Source organism: Stegodyphus dumicola, chromosome 8 (assembly GCF_044657685.1).
Source record: "Stegodyphus dumicola isolate Sdum_Otavi_A_Nest chromosome 8, ASM4465768v1".
In the NCBI taxonomy this organism is placed as follows: domain Eukaryota; kingdom Metazoa; phylum Arthropoda; class Arachnida; order Araneae; family Eresidae; genus Stegodyphus; species Stegodyphus dumicola.
In genome coordinates, this window is record NC_140775.1 from 185,709,676 (window position 1) to 185,732,073 (window position 22,398).

The following is a 22,398-nucleotide window of genomic DNA, read 5'->3' on the forward strand; positions in this document are numbered from 1 at the left end:
GAACAACAATGACACAGATGGGAATCACACAAACAGTAAAACTCTGGATCATACAGGTGTTAAGGGGACTCATACACCTTGTAGAGTTTATATTTATTTTAACTAACATTTATTTTAAGCTATCTTGTCAAGCCTTTACTTTCCCCTAGAATTGCCAATGCCAGAGTATGTAAATTTTAGTAGAACACGCAGAGTATTCAAATTTATTAGCAGAAGTAATTTCAGTTAAATAGAAAGGAAACGAGTTTGTAAGTGTGCTTTCTTGATTCACGAGCGTGAAGGTTACTAGGTAGAAATTTAAGAACCGCGCGTTTCGGCCTGTGTGCCTACTTCGGCAGTTAGTTAAATCTTTCAACTTCTTATTCAGAAAGTTTGCTGAAATCTCAGCTGTATCTTAGAACGCGGCGGTTAAGTTAGTCACGTTTATAGAGCCTCGTAGGTAGTGACTTGTTATTTATTCATTTTTAGTTGTACTTTCTTATTTTTATTTAACCACCGGGTCGGCGTAGTTTGTGAGCAACAAGTGAACGCATCTAAAGTGGAATAGAACGGGAGTTAAACCCTTCTTAAGAGTTTGTGTAATTTCAAGTTCATAGCAGTCACTACTACTGCTGCGGGCAAGTTGGGGCCACGCAACACCACAACCTTAAACATCTTTATGATCTTTGAATATGTGACTGTTGCAAGAATTGGGATATTTTATTTATTTTAAAAGCAATTACTTCCAACTTTTTACAGCTGTCTACATGATATAACTGCTTTGGAAACTAGTAACCAGAAAATTTGTGTTGCCACAAATATTTTTGTAATTTAATCCGCTTTGTGACAAAATGTTTCGTAATGTTTCCAACTTGCGCGCACGATATTTTAAAAATGGCTAATGGTGCATACTTCAAATTTGACGGAATGCTTTATATTGGCCCTATTTTCTACCTGAACCAAAAATCTGATGAATATTTTAATATTAAAAATTTTATGCACGAAAACATTACAGAATTTTTTAATAAAATACATTTTTTAAACTCAAATCCAAATAAAATAAAAATTTAACACGAAATTCTTAGAATTTTTGGTTCACAGTAGTTTCCAAACGCCATAAAAGTTATATATTAAATATGAAATTAAATTATGCGACAGAATGTTTTAAACTGTGCGCGCGAGGTGGAAACATGACGAAACGTTTTGTCACAAAACGGATTAAATTATAAAAATATTTGTGGCAAAACAAACTTTTTAATTACTAGCATTGTATAAGTTTGTAGTACTGTTTGTAAGTATTCTAGTAGTAGTTTTGTAGTATTGTAGTATGTAGCAGTAGTAGTTTTGTAGGGGTGTTTACTCCTTTGGTTTTCTATTGTTATCGCTATCTGTATGTGTTTTGTTTTAATTATGTCTATGCGATTATAGCATTTATTCAAAACCGGCACTTGCACCTTTGTAATCTTATGCTTCGTCAAAACTTCAAATGTACCCTTTATTTATCTATTTATTTTATTTTTTGAGCCCTTGTCTGGACATGTATTTGTTGAACTTTGACTCAATAAATACTAGGCCCGGGCGGTTGGTGTGAACATGCTTCTGGGGGCTTCTTTGGTCTTTTGGACTGCCACCTGGATGGCCTGGTCGCTGGGTATCGGTGTATGGTGTGAGGCGCGTGTGTGGCCCATCTGGCTTAAGATAGAGGTGGACGTGTTGCATATGCCAATTAACCATTACGGTAAAGGGATGGTGCACACGTCCCCCGTCAACTATCAACTATCAACTACTTCCGAAAGCAGCTGTATTATGTAGTCAACTGTAAAAAGTTGGAAGTAATTGCTTTTAAAATAAATAAGCTATACCAATTCTGGCAGCAGTCACCTATTCGAAGATCTTATGGGTTTTAAGGTGTATGAATCCCCTTAAAACTGAACAATAATTTTGGACCATTGATTTTATCTTTCGAGTGAGCTACGTTCCGTAACTGTTATTCCATGCAAATGCTATGCATTATATAGTGATTGTAAATTTTTAACTTAGAGTCCCACATGCAAATGATGCGTTATTTCATTGTATTGAATAAATCAAAAATACTTCTACCCTAATTTATTTCACATTTTTGACAAAATAAAAAGTCACTGCATCAAAATTTCCTTTTATTGCAGCGAGCGATTAAATAAAATAACGGAATAAACAACTCATTTTTTTTAAAAACGATACATCACTCGATATGAGTTTCTTATTCGCGTCTTCATTTTACCGACAGCACAATACTAAATTAATAAATATATAGCTCTGGATTTTATTTAAATATAAAAAATCGAAACATTTCATTAAGATATGCTTGCGTTAGATAAATATTCATTTTGGAACTCAGCTTATTAATCAAAGATCCTATCCCAGGAAATGATGCAGATGCTTTTAGTTATTAGAAAAAGAGCGTTTCGAATTATAAAGCAGAAGAAAGTTAAAATGTAGCTTAAAAATATATAAAAAATAAGATTTTATGCAACAACGTCGTTCTTTCTTTTGTCACCAAGTTCATTATCTTGCAAAACATATTTTCTCATCATCAGAATTCAATGAGATATTTTTTCTTCATATCAAATATTCTAATTTTGAACGTGAAAGAAGCTTTGTGTTTAAAAAAAATAATAAAATTCTGTTTAGGGGGATTATATCGAAATTATATGAATGATACTTTAGGTTGTGTTTATAAACTTCAACATAGGTGGGAAACGTTTTGAATTTCTAGAGCTATTAACTTTTTTCCAGTGGTCGCAGCACAAATCGAAAATTGTGGGCAAACCAGTTTGGCATTCAAGCACTTCATTCAAGTTCTCTTAAGAACTGGCGTTACCCAGTGTGAATTACAAGGCCCGATTTCCTCGATTTCTCGTTTTCAACAGAAGAAGAATATACACGCACAAAAAAGAGAAAAGGCAGGACACATACATATAGGTTTTACTTTCAAATAGAACACGAATATTGCATTTTAAATGCTTCTATTTTACTAATAAGAAATAGATAAAAGTAATAAAGGTAAATTAAGTAAAGATTAATGTTGCAAGGAATGTCCTGATGAGTCCACAGGATTCATGTAATGATGAACAATTCACACACACTATTAGTTCCTCCGGCGTTGATAGAATACGTTATTCTCTTAATATCCACAGCTAGCTTTAAATAGTATGATCAGCTTGGTTAAGCCAAAAGGCACTCAAACACGAAAGAAGACCGTCTGTCTTCAACAACTCTTGAGGACAAGCAAGCCATCTGCTCGCATCTCCTACGCTCCACTCTCTTCAACGTCTGGACGCTATCTGGCCTTTTCTTAACTGCTCCGCACTGCGCTATGCTGGGATGACGTCACCACGCTGGTTATTCGCTAAGTCAGCATCGGTCGTCGATGATCTCCACATACATATAGGCCTCATATTCGCGGTTTTCGGCAAACGAGCTGGTTGAATGGGCACTGTCGTGTTTTTTCCCGTGTGTAACGTTGATGCTATCCAGTTTCCCTTAGAACGTCTTCCACGAAGTTATTCCTCCCTTAAGCAGGGACTCCTCGTGTGCTTTGCCATAATCAAGTAAGCCAAACCTCATTCGGGTATCGAGTCTATATCTATGGTTTGAGCAAGTAATCAATCTCTTTTCGGAACCATATCGCTAAGGAGGACTCTCATTGCTATCCCGGAAATAATGTTACCAAAAATATACATTACAACATTAATTGGAGTTAACCATACGACATATTACTGGATTGTGGCTGTACACAGAACTTACCTGACAAGTCCTGTCAGAGCGCCCACTACCAGACACAGCTTTGTAAGAGATAGTCAGTGTTTTACCAAGCTTGCTCAAACCACCATGTTGGGAAGCCAATGGCGGACCCGTTAGCCGCTCTTCCTTCGGGGGACGTTGCCGCCCCTCCACTACGCCGAGGTTGAACCTCAGAGGGGTTACCATAAATATACAGTAGTACTTAGTACAGGTGTAAGGATCTTAAGTTTTACTAACGTTTATTTTTATTTTGAATCTTTACTATCACTTCTTATTTTCTACTTCCTGCCAGAATTATAAGCGTTAAGGTTTTTATGCAAAGTTGTCTGCGAACGCCAAGTATTTATGTTGTGGCTTTTTGCCAAGCGGGAGAGAGGAAGCAGTGAGTTCGAAGCAGGCCGCTTACCTTAGAAGTTACGCAGTTGCTGTTCGCCTTCCAGGCCAGAGGTTTTAATCCTCTTGATAAATTTTAAACGTATTGTAGTGTTCTCAGTTATCTGTACTACATACGCCTTCCTGTTAATATAAGGCCAATCTTCCACGTTTATTATTCTAAAGTTAAATTAGAGTTTAGTTTTATTTTTATACTTTTACATTAGACCCCAAGTGGCGGGTCAGTGTATTCCGAAGTACGGAAGTTATTGTATATAGAGAAAAATAAAGGGTTTTGTATACCCTTCGTCTGTATCCTGTCTACTTACCACAATTAGTGAACATAGCTTTAGTAAGCTCTCTGTTCAGAGTCAGGTCCTTGTATGTTCCCGAAGAAGGTAAGAAGGAACATTGATCCTGATACAGGAAACTTAATTGGTTTTACATTGGCGTTCTTTATCCAGATTGCTTCAAGTGAGATACTGTTCTCTACACGTTAATGTGGTAATTGTTTAATCATTTCTCAGCACATTCCAGTCATAAAATGTCGAAGACATCAGAAAACGTGAAACAGCAGAAATATTTGAAAGCTATTAAAAATTCCATTATTGGAAAAGCTAGGAATTTTCTTAAATATAAAAAAAATATTTATATGTATTTCTTTGTAAATTGTGCATAATTTCTTGATATTTCAGTTAAGTTTATTCTCCCACTAGCTGTGGAATGCTCAGATGCCCTTGTTCTTCTTGGACGTCTTCTTCAATAGTTCCAAATGTGTAGAAAACTTCAAGTGTTCTGTTTATTCCTGTCTTGAAGGAACCCTTAAAGCAAAAGAGTTCAGTACACAATCAATTCAAATAAAATAAAAAGTTCTTTCTTTGTTCTTAATCTGATGAGCTTCAGGGACAGTAATTGAACCTATTTTAGACATTAGATTATTGCGGCACACCTAAAAATTTCCTTCTATACGCAAGGCACAGAAAACTTGAATGAAAAAAAGGATTTATAGGTTACTATAGGTTTCTCTGAATCTTTCTTATTTATAGTTTATGTCAGCTCAACACAAACCAGTTCATATATTTTAGCCATGTTTAGTTTTTTAAAAACCTCATTTAAAAAAAAAAAAAAAAAAAAAAAAAAAAAAAAAAAAAAAAAAAAAACCTTCCAGATGTTTTGTAAGTTGTAAAAGGAATTGTTTGAAAAGAAATTTCTATGTTATTTTTTGGTTGTATGCTAATCTCCTTATTCTATATTAGTTTTAAATTTTTACCTTGAAATCTTGCCTAAAATCGAACAGCGAACACAGGTGTTCCCAGACCGGGCACACCGATACTCTAGGACAACTGAGAGGCTGTATTCTTTGTTTCTCCGCATCTCATCGGTCAGTTCATTGACAATAGAAAGGTAGTTCCACATTTGTGTTTCATTTTCTGTTTTTCTTTTGCTTCTTTTCTCTCTCTCTCTCTTTTTTTTCGGGGGGGGGGCGTTTGATTATCAACTAACAAATTGTTGGGGTGATTTTCTGAAGGCCAAGGGTAATTTTATCAGTTAGCTGTTTGGTTTTTCACTAGAGCAGTTCTCTTTTTCAGAATCGGACTTTTCTGAAATAACGTATCAATAGTTTTTCCATATTTCGATTCTACGACACAAATTACGCCTAGACATTAAATTTTGTAATTTTTGGAGGGAAATTTATGCAGAAATTTAAAAATTTATATTGGCGCATATTTTTTTTTTTTCAGTTTGTGCCAAGAAAAATTCACTTGGAAAAACTTCTTAATATATAGCACAATTTTTTCCTTTTCTTTTTTTCACTATGCACGAGCGGAAAAAAAGGTCATTATTCATACTTTCAAATAATTTTTAACAAAGTGCGAAAAACACATTTGCTGTTATTATCGCTTCTAGGAAATATGCCAAATTTCAGAACGCGCCAATATAGTAATTCAAGTAAATTTTAGGAAAGTTTGAATAAAAAACTCTTATTTTTTGCAGGTATGCTTAGAAATGCATTTACCATAAGACAATGGTAAAAATTTTAGAAGTTATAATTCAAACGTGTTTTAGAAAAATTTATAAAAATTATTACAAATTTAAAAAGTAAATCATAAAGAATTTGTGAATTGTATATGGATTGAACCTAAATTTCGAAGTGTCAAAAGAAGAATCATATAAGTTTATTAAAATAGAGATATTAATAAATATATACCAAATTAAATTAAGATAGAGGAGCTAAAATTTCGAGAGCTTATTCTTCAAAAATTACTCGTGCGACTTTTATAAAACGTGGCACTTTTGCATAATTTGAGTTGCAGAATCGAAATATGGGAAAAAATTGTATTATATCAGAAAATGTCTGATTTTATATCATAATACTAATGTTAGAACAATGCTATATATAAATCTAATATATGTCCTTAGTCGCTCTTTTGAGACATGGAAAATGCAAGGCAAATTTTGACAATCGGTCCAGTAGAACGGGAGGTATAAAATTGTCCCATTTTTTTTCTTTTTGTGCAATGTGTGCGCATAACATACACACACGTACAGTAATTTAAGCTACACGTAAGGTTTATAGAAGAAATCTCGCCTTTGTTTTAATTAAAACGTAATAATAAACTGCGGCACAACCAGCTCTAAGCAATAAACACTCACTTTTTCCCGTAGAAAGGGAAAAATTCGTGCATGTTTTTACCTTGCGGGAGGAAATGAGGGAAAAGAAGAATCTCTGATCAGCTGACTGCATCTAAGGTATATATATGCTTTTCTAATAGGAAATTTTTAAAACAAACTAGAGGTAAAAAATGCTGACTTTATCACTATAAAAAGTGTGTGCATATTTTGTGTGTCATCCTTAGACATACAGAAATTCAGTAGGATTATTCGTAATGCATCTGTAACATAAAACTCATTAAAATGTTTCGTAACTAAGCTTCTCCATTTTAAAGTACTCATTATATAACTCCAAAAATGAATGCAATGCCATAATGCATGAACATGCTGAATATGTGGTAATATTCTGACCAAATAAGGGGAAACAAAATAGTTTTTACAGTTCAGAGAAGCTAATTCACACAGTTTTTGTTCTGTAATTTCTTTTTCTTTTGCATGAGATAACAAAAAAAAAAAAAAAAAAAAAAAAAAAAAAAACTTTTCGCATTCCTGCAGAAGGAGAATGAAAGGGCCTTGACAATGATTACAGCTTTTCTTTATTTTTTGGAAGATTTGCATCCAAAAAGAAGCACAAGGGTATTTTAATTTTCCGCTTTCTAAAAATAGAAATTCTCTCCTTTTATTCTAGATTTCAAAATTAAAAAAAAAAATAAATAAATAAAAAGTAACAATTAAAAAAAATCCACCAAGGACTAAGCTGGATTGGACGAAATTCGCATTTAATGAGTTTTTCCCCCTGTGTCGATCTGCCGCGAGCGCTTATTTCGCATATATTGTACAGGAGAAAGTTTAATGACAATTTTTAAAGATTTTGGCACAGAAAATTGTTACTATCATTAAAGTTAATGATAGGATAATTACTCCGGTCGACAGAGTTGCATCTCATAATTATCCGTGATGAATCCTACTCATTATTTGCGATTCACTACAGGTTTGCAGAATATGATTCTTGAATCAAGTATCATCTTGATACTCAATTTAATATGAATTATCATCTCTTAGTATTAAATTAAATCGTTCTAATAAATGTATTTCATTTAAAACAATACGTAAGGCGCAATGATTGATTTCAAACTTCCTGCTTCGCAAATTGCTAAGTCTTTCCCATTGTTTTTCTTATCAGTTTAATTTGAATTTAAAATCTACTTTCATATTCATTGCTCAAGATCTGGAATTTAATGCCTGCTTGAACAGTTTCTGTTTCGAAGTTTTGCCGATAATGTAACATGCTTGGAAAAAGAGTATATCATTTTGTAAGATAAAGTAAAGGCGAGTTGACTTATTTATTTCACAAATGTCAGATAATTTATAAAGAATTAGTATTAACGGGCCCAGACCCACTCCACCTAGCCGATATAAGCCATAGGTATGACTAAAAGAACGACCGGCCAATGCAACAAAAAACGATTGAGCCAGCAAGCCCGGATGCCCCCCCCCCGAAATTTATAAAGTATTTTATTCCTCTTTCCAGCATGCCGTTGTTTAACGGTAGCAGATTCAACGCTCATTCGATAGGTCCAGGATCGAGGACCGGCGAGAGCATTGCTCATTTTTCATGTCTCCTTCTTAAAAAAAACATAATGGTTCTACAGTGGCGTCCGAACAAAATGATGGTGGACAATAATATTTCACTACGAGAATTTAGCGACTGGGTCCCCTCATTCCTAGTCGCCCTTTAAAAGAGGGAGTATATAAGGTATTTTCTCCCTCCTTCCAGCATACTGTCGTAGTGTGACGTAGCACACTCGGCGCGTATTAAAGAAGTCCAGACTAGAGGCCCGGCTACAGCAGTGCGTATATTTCATGTCTTCTGCTTAAAAAATAACCTAATGACTTTTTTTCTTTTTACCATCGACGGAACAGCTGGTTAACTGGGTTAGGTGCTTTTCAGCCTGTTGGATCCCGTCCATGGAATTAAAAATAAATACCTGAATAAACATAAATAAAGAGGTTAGTACTGTGTCCTCCGGGGATTGGCCACGAAACGAGGAACATTGAAGTAAGGACCAGAACATCGAAAGAAGGTGCATGGTGGGGACTGCTGAGACTAAGCGGAACACTTTTACTTATGAAACTTATGTTAGGCATACAGTTATATTAAGGATGTGCTATAAAAATCAGGTACAGATGTAAATATGACCAAATAAATTACAAATTGTGGAATACATTAAATGAGTTCTGGATTAATCATGATATTAAATATAATTAAAAAAAACAAAAACAAAAAAACACAAGACATTAAGTAAATTAATATATGTACAGAGCAGGCTACTAACGGCACGGTGTCCAAGGAAAGGAGTCACTCCAGGTTGTCAGCAATGCTTTTAGCGATGGTAGTGCAGTCTCTAATGTGGCTGAGCGCATATTTAATTTTGAACCATGCCGGCATATTGATTGCTGTTGGTCTTTTTAAATGTGAATTCCATGTGTGTGAGCAGTCAAACAGATAGTGATCTGGGTCACCATACTGTCGCAAATACATTGGTCACAGTCTCTTAGGCGAAATCTGTGAAGGTAGGACATATATGGGCCATGCCCTGTCAGATACTGTATGAGGTGCTAAGAGCTGCTATTTAGATTGTGGTTAACTTTTCGTTGGAAATCATAGTCTTCTGCTTGTGGTGCTTGTCTAACAGTAGTTTTGCCACTGCTTCATTAGTTCACATTCGAGAGTAGTTTTCAGATACGAGTGCGGAAGGAGCACACCAATGCTACTCACGTGGGGTTCATTGGCTGCGCCTTTCGCAATCATATCCGCTGCCTCATTTCCTTTAATCCCCGTATGGGCTGGAACGCATTGTAGCTGGGGCCTCAGACTTGCAGGAATCAAAATTAATAGTTTTTATATGTCTTTGACAATGGGATGTTTACTGCGGCCTGCAAGCTTGAGTCTGTGTAAATTACTTTACACCTACCCTTGTTAACAGTAAAGTCCAGAGCTGCCTTAAGGGCTGTAAGTTCTGCCTGAAACACCGAGTTACTGGGACGAAACTTCTTAGCCCAGGAATGGATTATTTGGTCCCCCTCCATTGGACACCAGGCACTGCCAGTCCCGAGTTCTCCTTTGAAGCCGTCAGTATATACAACTAAGGATTGTAATGCACTTGGAGGATTGTAGTTTGCTTCTGTATCGAAGTCTGCAGGGTGGCAAGGAGAGTGGGCAATGTGATTCTCGTAGTCCGAGAATACATAAGTCTTACCCCAAATAGTAACGTCTTGTTTTAGTCTGATCACTCTCACCACAACACTCTCGCTCTGTACTATCAAGTGCAGAGGCGGAAGTCCAGCCAATACATTTAATGCAGTTGTAGGAGAGGTACGGAATCCTTTGCAGATGCCCAGAAGAAATGGTCTTTGCGCGGAGTTCAATGCATGTTGCATGTTAATCGTGACATTGACGCCCCATATGGAAACGCCATAAAGAGCTATGCGCTCAGCGACTGTGGAATACCATATTTTGAGCATCTGTGAGGAGACACCCCAGTTAGCAGCAGCTGTCCTCCGGCAATCAATATGCCGGCATGGTTCAAAATTAAATATGCGCTCAGCCACATTAGAGACTGCACTACCATCGCTAAAAGCATTGCTGACAACCTGGAGTGACTCCTTTCCTTGGACACCGTGCCGTTAGTAGCCTGCTCTGTACATATATTAATTTACTTAATGTCTTGTGTTTTTTTGTTTTTGTTTTTTTTAATTATATTTAATATCATGATTAATCCAGAACTCATTTAATGTATTCCACAATTTGTAATTTATTTGGTCATATTTACATCTGTACCTGATTTTTATAGCACATCCTTAATATAACTGTATTAGACAATTTATGCAGCCTTTCTTTATGATCCTTGATGTGAGGGAGCCAGGAGAATCTGTCGTCTATAATCACACCCAAGTAGCGGGAATGGCTCACGAATTGTATATTTCTGCCATGAAGGTTTACGCACGGTGTACGCTCGTGCCTTTTTCCTGGGCTAGTTAACATTCCTTTTGTTTTTTCTCTTGAAATTGTGAGTTTTTGTTCACTAGCCCAGCGGACTATTTTGTCTAACGCTTTTGGGGAATTTACCTTGTAACTGTTACGGCGGTGACCGTTTGAAATTAGCAAGAAGTCGTCAGCATATGCCATTATTTCAGATGTTTCATCATCATCAAACAGGTTGAGCGCGGTGTCTGCTACCAGGTTCCACAGAAGTGGACCTAGGCAGGAGCCCTGCGGGCAGCCTTTCGTCACCTTTTGCATGTGGACGCCTCCGTCCATTGTAGCTTAAATTTGTCTTTCACTCAGGTAGCTGTAGAGCAAAGCAAATAAAGTTTTGGAACAATTTATATCTGTGAGACTCTGCATTTGCGTCCGAACAAAAATGTGGTGAACGATAATTCTTCACTACCAGGATTTGGCGACTGGGTCCCCTCATTACTAGTCGCCCTTTAAAAGGAGAAGTACATAAGGTATTTTCTCTCTCCTTATAGCTTGCTGTCGTGGTGTAACACTTGGGCGCGGATTCCATGTTCGAGTCCTGGCGACGCCATTGCGGATTTTTCTCATCTCCTGCTTTAGTATAACCTAATGACTTTACAAATTGAGCTTGCGATTATGAGACGTATGGCTAACCAGTAGTCGGAATGAATTAGTATAGAGCATTTTTCCAAATGATTTCTGTCATTGGTTATCTGGTAAAGTATAAAACGAAGACTGAAGTATTCGATAGTTCAGATCGATGAAAGTAACTTATAAGGTATTTCTCCCGCCTTCTTAGCGAGCCTTTGTGGTGTAGGGGTCTGCATGCTCAGCGCGTAGTTGAGAGGTCCGTGGTTCGATTCCCGGCGAAGACGTTGCATATTTTTCATCCCTCCGGGTTTTCCAATATACCTAATATCTCTACATTGGCGCCCGAACTAAAAGGGTGTTGGATGAAGATTCTCCTCACCCAGTATTTGGTGATTGGGTCTCCTAGAAACCCCAGTCGTAACTCATACACACTAACATTACTTGAAAATAATGATGCATATTTAAATATTTTGCTGAAACCCAACAAGAAGTATTTAAGTGAGTAAAGGTAAGTTATGGGAAAAAGATTAGTTTTGAAACAAAATGGCGTAACAAACAGGCACTTATTTGAGCAGTTATACCATTATACCTAATATCTTTTCTCTATACCTGAGAGGAATGCCTTAGTTTCTTCCAATCTCGTCACATCTAAAATAATAGACAGAAACGGAACGATCATTATTTCTCTCTTTCACAGCGAAGTCGTCCGAAACGCCCGAGCATTCAGACATCGGTTTCAGGTATTGTTAAAAGGCGCACCAATCATTCTTTTGAAGCGACTAAAATAGCTATGTACTTTAATAACTGTCACAGAAAAAAAAAGGTACAGTAGTTACTTCAACTAAACTAACAAATTTGCTTAATTAAATTTTCCACTACATGCGTAACTAGAGAAATGCATTGAAAAATGAACTTTCAAATAGTAGGCTGATAAAGCTTCAATCTTGCCACGTAAGAGGTTCAAGCATTTAAATTGCAGTATTCTTCCAAATTTGGAATTTTATACAGTGTTAGTTTCATGGTACTCGCAAATATCAAAATCGCATACCAAAATACATGATAGAAAAGTAAATAAAATAAATGTTTTACGAGAGGTCGTATCACACTTTAAAAATAGTTCGAATGAGCAATTGTTTAGAACAATTTTTCTGTCTTGTCACATAGTATGGAACAACCAATCACAGTCGATTATTTTGAGGTTACCTTGTAAAGGGTAAACTAGTTTTCCAATAAAAATTGCGGGTGATGACGAGGAATGAATGCTGACAGCTGATTAGTCGTTAAAAACAAAAAACTTAAAATTTGGGGGGGGGAAAGAAAGGAAAAATCGTGCCTCTTTCTTTCAGTAGTAAGGCAGGTAGGAAACTGTCTGAAGCAGTTGCTCGTTTGAAATAAAAGAATGTGTGATACCAGCTTATAAAATATCATAGAATCAGAATAATATTTCGTCAGGGAAAAGAAAGTCATTTGAATATCAAGATTTTTAAAAATATTAAAGTAAATGAGTTATAGTTAATCAAGTTGAAGCAAATTTACCAAAAAAAAAAAAAAAAAAAAAAAGGAAATCTAAAATATTGCAAAATAGTTTTAAATTGAGCACATCTTTACTTCCGATACAGTGTCTCGCGCGCTGGAGATAAAAATATTTTTTTTTCTGTATAACGTTGCCATTGCTTGCTTTGAAATCCATGAGTTTGTTAATCTAAAATTCGTTAAAGTTTACAAAATATGAAATCGATAATAAAACGAATTCCAAATTTGGACTTCCATATGCCCATATTTGCAGTTGGATTACATCTTTCAAAATTTCGATGGTATCGTTGGCTACTTACCGTTGGCAGCAATAATGCGATGCGAAGAGCCAATGCGAGAAATATGTATACGTTTATGCAGATTTTTCATTATTTAATTTCTTCAAATGTAATTCAGGACTCTAACATTTGGTGGCAACAGTTTGAAAAGTGAAACGGACATTTATAGTGAACCAACGCAAAATCGCAAAACGAAAGCAATAGTCCTTCAGGGTGTGTGTGTGTGTGTGTGATTATGGCAAAGCCTCGAGGGCTATCTGTCTAAGGGGAGGGATGCCTTCGTGGAGGACTTTCTAAGGAAAGCTGGCTCGTATACACGTTACACATGGAGAAAACCACGAAAACGCCCATGCAGCCATCCCGTTCGCGGGATTCGAACCTCGGACTGAACTACCAGTGTTCAGCGACTTTACCGCTCGGCCGCTGGTGGGCTCTTAGTCCTTCAGGGACAAAGCCCCTTTGGAGTGAAAAAACAGTGACAGAAAAAGACCTACGGCATAAACTAAAACAAACGATTCTAAAGAAAGAATCCAAAGAATATTTAATTCATTTATGGGAAAGAAATAGAAGAGACGAACTTCGTGCACTCCGAAACGAAATGGATCTAAATATATTACTGAAAAAGTTCAGGAAGGCTCCTGGGATTGCTATATCAGCGATTCCTTGTAAAACATTTACGGAAGAGAAGTGTTACGTCTTAGGACGCTTAAAGATATTTGTGTAGTAAGAAGAAAGATTCTGATAAAAGTCTAAATCATGAAGAGAAAGAATAGATTAAATTAAAATCAGACTCTGTGGATTCCTTAGAGGTGTCTATGGAGTTGTTCATTTTTATATCATTAAAAAATCACAGTTTTATAATTTTTTCCCTTCCTTATTTCACCATATTTAATAATGCTGCTTTATTTCTTTTTACGTATCAAAAACTTCAAAAGAAATATAGGTGGTTTTTTAAGTGAACAGACCAGTTTTCTTTTGCCATTTGTATATATCTGAGTAAAGCGGTATGTTTCATCCAGCACTGTTGCCGCATATTTCAGTTTCATTTTATATTCTGGTACGCAAAATCGTTATAAGCAGAATTCTCAGGAAAACGTCTCAAATAAATCTCTTTCGTTCAAAAAAAAAAAAAAATGTAAAGTGTTTTGTCGTTAGATTTATGCAATTTTCTTTCGAAAGAATAGAGGAATCACGAATAATTAAACATTACTGAGCTAAAAACTATGTTATAACTAAGATTACATATTACAAGGTTACAAAAAGCTTAAAAAATCCAATAACATCTTATGTTTTAAATTCGATTGCGTAATCACATAGTAAATCTTCGAGTGTACGGAGAGAACTAAAATTTTTTGACAGCTCAGTTATCCATTTTAGGTTATTTTCCATTGTTCTCACTTTCGAAAACATTACATTTCGAAACCGTAAACATTGATCAGCTGTGTACGTCCACACACCACGTATTTTATTCTTCCCAATTTTCATCTCTGCGCCTTTCTGAATCATATTAACCGAGATGCTGATGTCGGATTTTACTTACTTCTAATACTGGATATTTAGTCTTATAACCCTAATATACATGTAGCCAATTATTACAATGTCTGAGATAGTACGACAAAGCCTTACGAAGGTTTGAATGCAACTTTTTTTTTAATTTTTAACAAAAACAGGGCACAGTTCCTGCTACAGTAGCTACAGCTTGTGGCGATGCAAATGAATAAGAGCATTAAAATAAATATAAAGCGTTGATCAGTAGTCAAAGACAACATAGTTAAGTACTAAGCTACAAGATTGCTCAGTGTTTTAGGGAGATATCAGTTTAAAGTATCTGTGACAAGACAACGCGATCTCAAGATATTTATATTTAGAAAGAGCTGGAAGAATCTAAACACGCAGCGCGCATGCCGAAACTATTCTCTCACAAGATCCAAAAACTTCCTCTTAAATATATTACCAACAAATTTGCATTCTGATGTGGAATACGTAAAAAATATATATATATATATATATATATATATATATATATATATATATATATATATATAAATAAAAAATCTGAAATGTTTCAGATTTTAAATTACGTCCAAAGGGGCGTTTTTTAACATTTCGTGTGTTACCTTTCTTTATTAAATATCATGTTCCTCGCACTTAAACCATAAGATCCAGTGCAACAGCAATATCGCAAAATAGTTTTAAAACGAGCCTATCTTTAGAATTTCCGATACAGAGACTCACGCGCTGGAGATAAAAATGTTTTTTCTGCACAACGTTGCCATTGCTTGCTTTGAAATCCTTGAGTTTGTTAATCAAAAATTCGTCAAAGTTTTAAAAAATAGGAAATCGATCATAAAACAAATTTCAAATTTCAAATTTGGTCTTCCACATGCTCATATTTGTTGGAGGATTACGTTATTCAAAATTCGATGACTCTATGTACCGTTGTTTTATCACAATACGAGAAATATACATACATTTACGCAGATTTTCATTATTTAATTTCTTCAAATACAATGCAGGACTCTAACATTTTGTGGCAACAGTTTGAAAAGTGAACCGACATTTATCCGTCCGACGCAAAATGCCAAAACGAAACTAATAGTCCTTCGGGATTCAAATCCCTTTGGACTAAAAAAAAAAATTAAATTAAAAATACAAACCGTAGTAACTGGTTGTTTTAAAATAAAGACCTTACAAATATCAGTGGTAGAAATGATTACTAAAGTAACAATAGGTAAAGTGAGTAATTTGTGCTTTAACTCATTCATTGCATGATATCTTAAAACTAACATCAAAATTGGTCATAGAACTCTCATAAAAATTACGTCACATTATTAAGGCTTACAACATTCTTTGGATTGCACACTGGTGGATATTTGCTAAGGACAGATCACAAACAGCTTTAGAGCGAGCCAGAATTAAAGCCATAAGTGTGGTTGGATGCCAAATGGAATAGAATAATAGCAATATACTAGGACACAGCAACGAAAATAATTTATTCTACTCTGAAATCCAAAAGACTTTTAAAAGTGCTCAACGGACAAAATAATCATTTTGTGCTGAATGCCTGAAAGTGAAAGGAATGCATTTACCGTCCGCAAGCATTCTGGTATAAGATGTCAATACTGGATAGGGCCGCCATGGAGGGCAATGCAAGATTCTACACGTGGTGTCATGTTTTTCACAACATATCCAGCAGCTGTTGGGGTAAATTATCTCATTCCTCTGTCAGTGCACAGATGAGGGAGTCCTTGTTTATTGGATGGCACTGTCGAACAGCAAACGCCTCCCCAAAGCATAAACGTTTTCAGTGCGATTCAGATGTGGAGAACCTGCTAACCATACAAGGCGTTGAACATCTTCGCTCTCTAGACACTCGTAGACAGTGACCGTTCGGTGACATGTTGCCTTGTCGTACATGAAACCAAATTTGTCACCGACATCCCCAGTGAGCCATGTGATCATAAGGCAGCAGAACATCAACAATGTATCGTTGGCCAGTCATAGTCACAGTTAGAGCCACACAGAGAGACGTACGATAATGATCCTACCCCATACCATGACATGATATTGGTCGCTTTTCTGTACCTTTGTCGGACTGTATGCAGTACTACTCTCACGCCAATTCAACTGGCGTCTACAGTCTAGTAACAGACTAAACCTACTCTCATCTGAGAACAGTGCATAGGCCTAGTGGTCTTATATTATATTATATATTCCTCTTTTAAAGAGCGACTGAGGTTGTTTTTTTTAGGGGACTGAATCGCCAACTCCTGGGTGTGGAGAATCATCATCCAACACTCTTTTAGTTCGAGCGCCACTGTAGAGACATTATATTAATTTGAAACAGATAATGTGAAAAATGAGCAGTACCCTCGCAGGGAATCGAACCAAGAAGGTGGGAGTAATACCTTATAACCCAATGCATTTTATTCACAATATTTGATTAACCTCGTCAGCGGGACCCACTGGCCCTTTGTTAAATATATAAAGGTAATAAAATAATAAAGGAAGAAAGGGAAACTTATACTGCATATATAAATAAGAAAAAGATTTGATATAAATGTCTCTTGCTCCCTACAAATGTTGACAGGCCATTTTGTAATCTTCACTTGCTAATTCACTCATGTAATTATTTAGAAACCCACCACGTCTCCGTTTTCAATGATATATTTCATAATTTGTTAAAGTGTAGACACACACTATGTATTGTAGAATAAAACTTTTGCTGGAATTTTTGTTTTTATACGGACCTCACAAATACGAGTCGAGCGTACTAACCACTACACCACGAAGGCATGCTATGAAGGCGGAAGAAATACCTTTCATTCCCTATTATACCTGTATGTCCTCCTATCCAGTTTAGGATAACAGAAGGAATATTCATCTACATATTCATTGTTTCTTGAAGAGCTTGAATATATTCAAGCTCTTCAAGCTTCTTCTTTCACTGGAATATAAAGAAGATTCCTAGGGATATACTGGGATGTAGCATTAGGCAGTTGAGAGTATGTATTTAAGAGATTGAAGGGATATTGTAACTAGCATTTCAAATTCTGATAACATTCCATATGCTGTCGGTATAGCTAGATAGAATGTCCTAAGGATATACTGGGATGTGATATTAAGCACTCGGAAGGATGAGTTTAGGAGGAAACTGGGATATTACGGGATGTCCTGAGGAATGTAGTAAGTAGGACTTTAAATCCTAATAACATCCCATACACTGTCGATGGGTCATAGATGGGATATTCTTAGGATATAATGGGATGTGTTTAGGCGGTTAGTGGGATATCCCAGGATGTCCTGAGGATATAGTAAGTAGGAGTTCAGATACTAATAACATCCCGCACGCTGTTGATGGGATTTTGTTAGGATGTCCTGAGGATATACTGGGATGTGACATTAAGCACCCGGGAGGATAAGTTTAGGAGGTTCTCCGGATATTCTGGGATGTCCTGAGGATGTGCGCATATCCCGCAAACAACATACTCAGAATATCCCAAGGATGCTTTTGTGCTATGTGGGTAAGTATAGATGTTCTCTTCGTAGAGCATAACGCCTTTAAAACGTTTTGGCTGTCTTTGTCTATGTCCATTAGACACAGGCAAAGACAGCCATTGTCCAATCAAGTCATTTCCAACAGTCTCTTTCATACTAATTTTTAAAGAACATAAACACTATTTTGAAACACCATTTTGTGTTTATTAAGCAGCATTAAATTGCATGAAGGAAAATAAGACCCAAATGGTTGAACAAGTAATACTGCATAGCTTACAATTTCAACAGACAAAACTGTTGGTGAACATTTGTTTGCAGTCTCTGTAATCCAAAGTTTCTTTTCATACAGCAAAACCAAAAAGCCGTTATCATTGAAAGTTTACTTCGATAACAGTATTTTTTGCGCATTTCAAAATCATACTTGATCTTATCTAGGAGAATTATATGACAATTCGTAAAGCTTAAGGGAATGTTGTAAAGACTACGGTATTAAGCACATTATCAACTGCACTTCATACATGAACGAGGATGTCAGGATCGGTGAAGAATTCCTGTGAAGGATTTCTTGGAACGGAACTGAAGAATCTATTAAGATAACGAAAAGAAAAATTGATGAGCTAGGAAAAAGCGCTTGGATTAAACGCGTTTGATTTTGACGGGACAAAAGAGCTGAGTGATAAATGACGCTGAGAATGTTTTTGCGCAGCATTCATGAAGTGGCGAGAGAAGAAATTGCAATTCAATTAGAAATAGTGCAGATGTGAAAACAACAAAATCGTCTTCAATAGATCCTTACGTAATGCCAATTGTTTAGGAAAGCCCAGTTCTTTCGCCCAAGAAGAGTATGGGAATAATAATTGAATACAATTATACCCTCTAAGGATTATTTTAACTTTAAAACCCATTATGTTTTAGTAAATCCCTTTCCTACCAAGCCTCGTTTCATTTCCCTGCTAGAATGCAGATATCCAGAACGCGCGATATTCAAATAGGGTAGAAAGAAAGAACTACTTAAAGAAGATTTTCGAGGGGGAAATCGGAGCGTTTTCTGCCTGCTTGAAAGCCACGTTTGATTCTCTAGCGATTAGAATTATGCAGCGTTGAGTTATTCTTGCTTTTAGGGTTGCTTACGCCAACTTCGGTCAGAGCCAGATTGTGGTCTAGTTAAACTCTAGTTATGGTCTAGTGTTATGGTCTAGTGTGGTCTAGTTATGGTCTAGTTAAAGCCGTCAGGCTAGACTTGAATTTCGTTAATTTTATCGGGTCAGTCCATAAGTTCGTGCGCATTAAGAGTATGCGCCAAATTCACTATGACGCATTTACTAAAAAAATACAATTTTGAACCCGTTGAAACTTGTCACCGTTTGACTAACATATTATTCAGTTCATCACCCACTTTCGTAAATATCGAACGCATTTTAGTACCCATAGAAGATGAATATAGATAATCAGTACAAACGTGCTGTGCTAGATTTTTTATTTTCTTGTGGTAAATCTGCCAGGTTTGCAGCGATAAAAAGGAATCGTGTACATGGCGAACACACTATTAGTGTAAAGACTGCCCAGAAATAGTTTAAAAAATTTTTAAGTTGGAAAAAGCAGCATTGATGATGAACCAAGTGCAGGACGTTTTGAACTGTTAAAACCAAATGAAACGATTCATTCCGAAGTTTATAATGAACAACTTTGCCGCATACACTCAGAATGGATCAAAAATCGCCCACGATTGGTGAATATCAAGAAAGTGGTGTTTCATCCTGATAATGCTAGACCGCATACGGCTTGAACAACGCTGCAAAATATGAGTGAATTTAATTGGGAGCATAAAACATAAATACAGTTAAAACAATTTAAAGAACAATTTTTATAATTAAAATTAGCTATTCAGCCAGTGGGCAAAAAGGCAGATTTTTCGATGCGCAAAACTGAAAGTTACTTTTGGTCGCATTCGGCAAAAACACATTGAAGGCGTAGAAACCGACCTAATTTGATGTGAACGTTATAATGAGTCAATGTTTAGGATAATTCAATAATAGAAGATACAGGGGTTGGACAAAAATATGGAAACACCTTTAAAAAAACATGTTTCTTTGCTTAATATGGTGTAGGAAACCCGTTGGCATCCAAAACAGCTTGCAGTCTTCTCGGAATGGATAAATACAGTTTCTGTATGTTTGCCAAGGGAATATTATACCATTCTTTCTGCAAAACGGTGGCAAGTTCAGATAACGATGCTGGCGGTGGATATCGAGAACGCACTTTCCGTACCAATGTAGACCACAAAGGTTCGATAATATTCAGGTCTGGTGACTGTGGTGGCCAGGGGAGATGGGACAACTCATCCTCGTGCTAAGAATACCAGTCCTGGACAATGTGAGCTGTGTGAACAGGGGCTTTGTCGTCTTGGAAGACAACATCACCATCGGGGAACAACGTTCGTACCATGGGATGAACTTGATCGGCCAAAATGTTCACATAAGTCTTGGCAGTCATGTGCCCTGACACAGTTATCATGGGGCTAGCAGAGAACCACGATATGGCTGCCCAAAGCATAACAGAACCCCCGCCATGTTTCACTCTTGGCAACAAGCAGTCTGTATTATAGGCTTGAGATGGCGTTCTCCAGACGTAAACTCGGCCAGAAGTGGGAAACAATGTGAAAGAAGACTCGTCAGACCATATTACTCGCTTCCACTGCTCTATAGTCCAGGCTTTATGACTTAAACACCACCTTTTCCTGTTACGGGCATTAGCATCACTGATGAGTGGCTTCTCAATTGCAGCACGGCCAGCAGTTCCCTGTTTATGGAGATCCCTTCTAATTGCTTTGGTACTCGCAGGCTTCGGTAACACAACATTCATTTCAGCAGTAAGTTTTGCAGCTGTGGTCTTGTTATTTTTCGTCACAATTACCCTTAATGATCGTCTGTCACGATCACTCGGGACACACTTTTGTCCGCGCTGTGATTTATCAGATGATGTTTTTCCACTTTTCAAATATGCGGAATAAATCTTCGATACAGTACCTCTTGAAACACTAAACACCTCGGCTAGCTACCTTGCTTACGGAAGCACCTAACATACATGCTCCAACAATTTGCCCACGTTCGAAGTCTGTTAACTCTGACATAATGCAATGACAACCTCACATAACAGTACTCCGACAACAACTGAACTGTTTAGCACATTTACGAAGTTGTATAGGTGGTGTCAGTAGTCAAAAACGCCAGCGCCACCTACATATTTCATTAAAATCAATCTTTCTTTTCAAACATGTATTTCACAAGCTGTTTCCATATTTTCGTCCATCCACTGTAATTCCAGAATGGATTAAGCATGCTTTAATTCGCAATAATAAAAGATGCTGTCTTTGTTGTTGTGAAGATTAGCTTCCCTTTAAGATTGTCCATCCACTATTCTGCTAAGTTTACTATTCCGCTATTCTGCTATTCTAAATTCTCTATTTTGCTAAGATTCAAATGTAAACAAATATGGCTGCTATTGTAAAAAAATTAAACTCAGCCGCACTAAAACAACTTTCAAATTGTTGATAATTCTAGAAGTATTGTATTCAGGTAAACTAAAAGCATAAGAACCTTAACCGAAAGATAAGAACAACCTAATTCAATCATTTTTAAAGCTGAAAATGCACAATGTACCAACGTTTAATAATAAAAACGACTGAGCTTTCTAAGCGGAGTAACAGGGTGGGTGTATATATACCACCCTGTTACTCCTGTTACTATACATACATACATACATATATATATATATATATATATATATATGATGTACCAGATTTTGTCAAAAATAAATAGATTGGTGAAGAATCATAAATGTAGTTGTAGCTTAAATTATCAGACGATAAGTTTAAAAAACAGGATCCATTTATAATATCAGGAGAAATAGCAATGACAACATCATATTTCCGGAGTAAATAAAAAATAATTACTAATAACTTTTTGTATGAAGTTTACTGCATAGTTACATTTAAGAAAAAGTCCCGATATTCCTTTGCGAGTCCTTTTATAGCCTCTGGAAAGGCGGAGCTTCCAAGAAATGAAGTCAGCCAATCCAGTTCGCTTTAAATATTTCCAGAACATTCTATAACTGTACGTGTAGAAAAAGCGGGAAAAACAACTTGACTACGGGGCTGTAGATTTAATTCCACGTACTTTCAAATAAGAGACCATCGCCATTAAAAATGAAAAAGAACATACAGTTAGAATT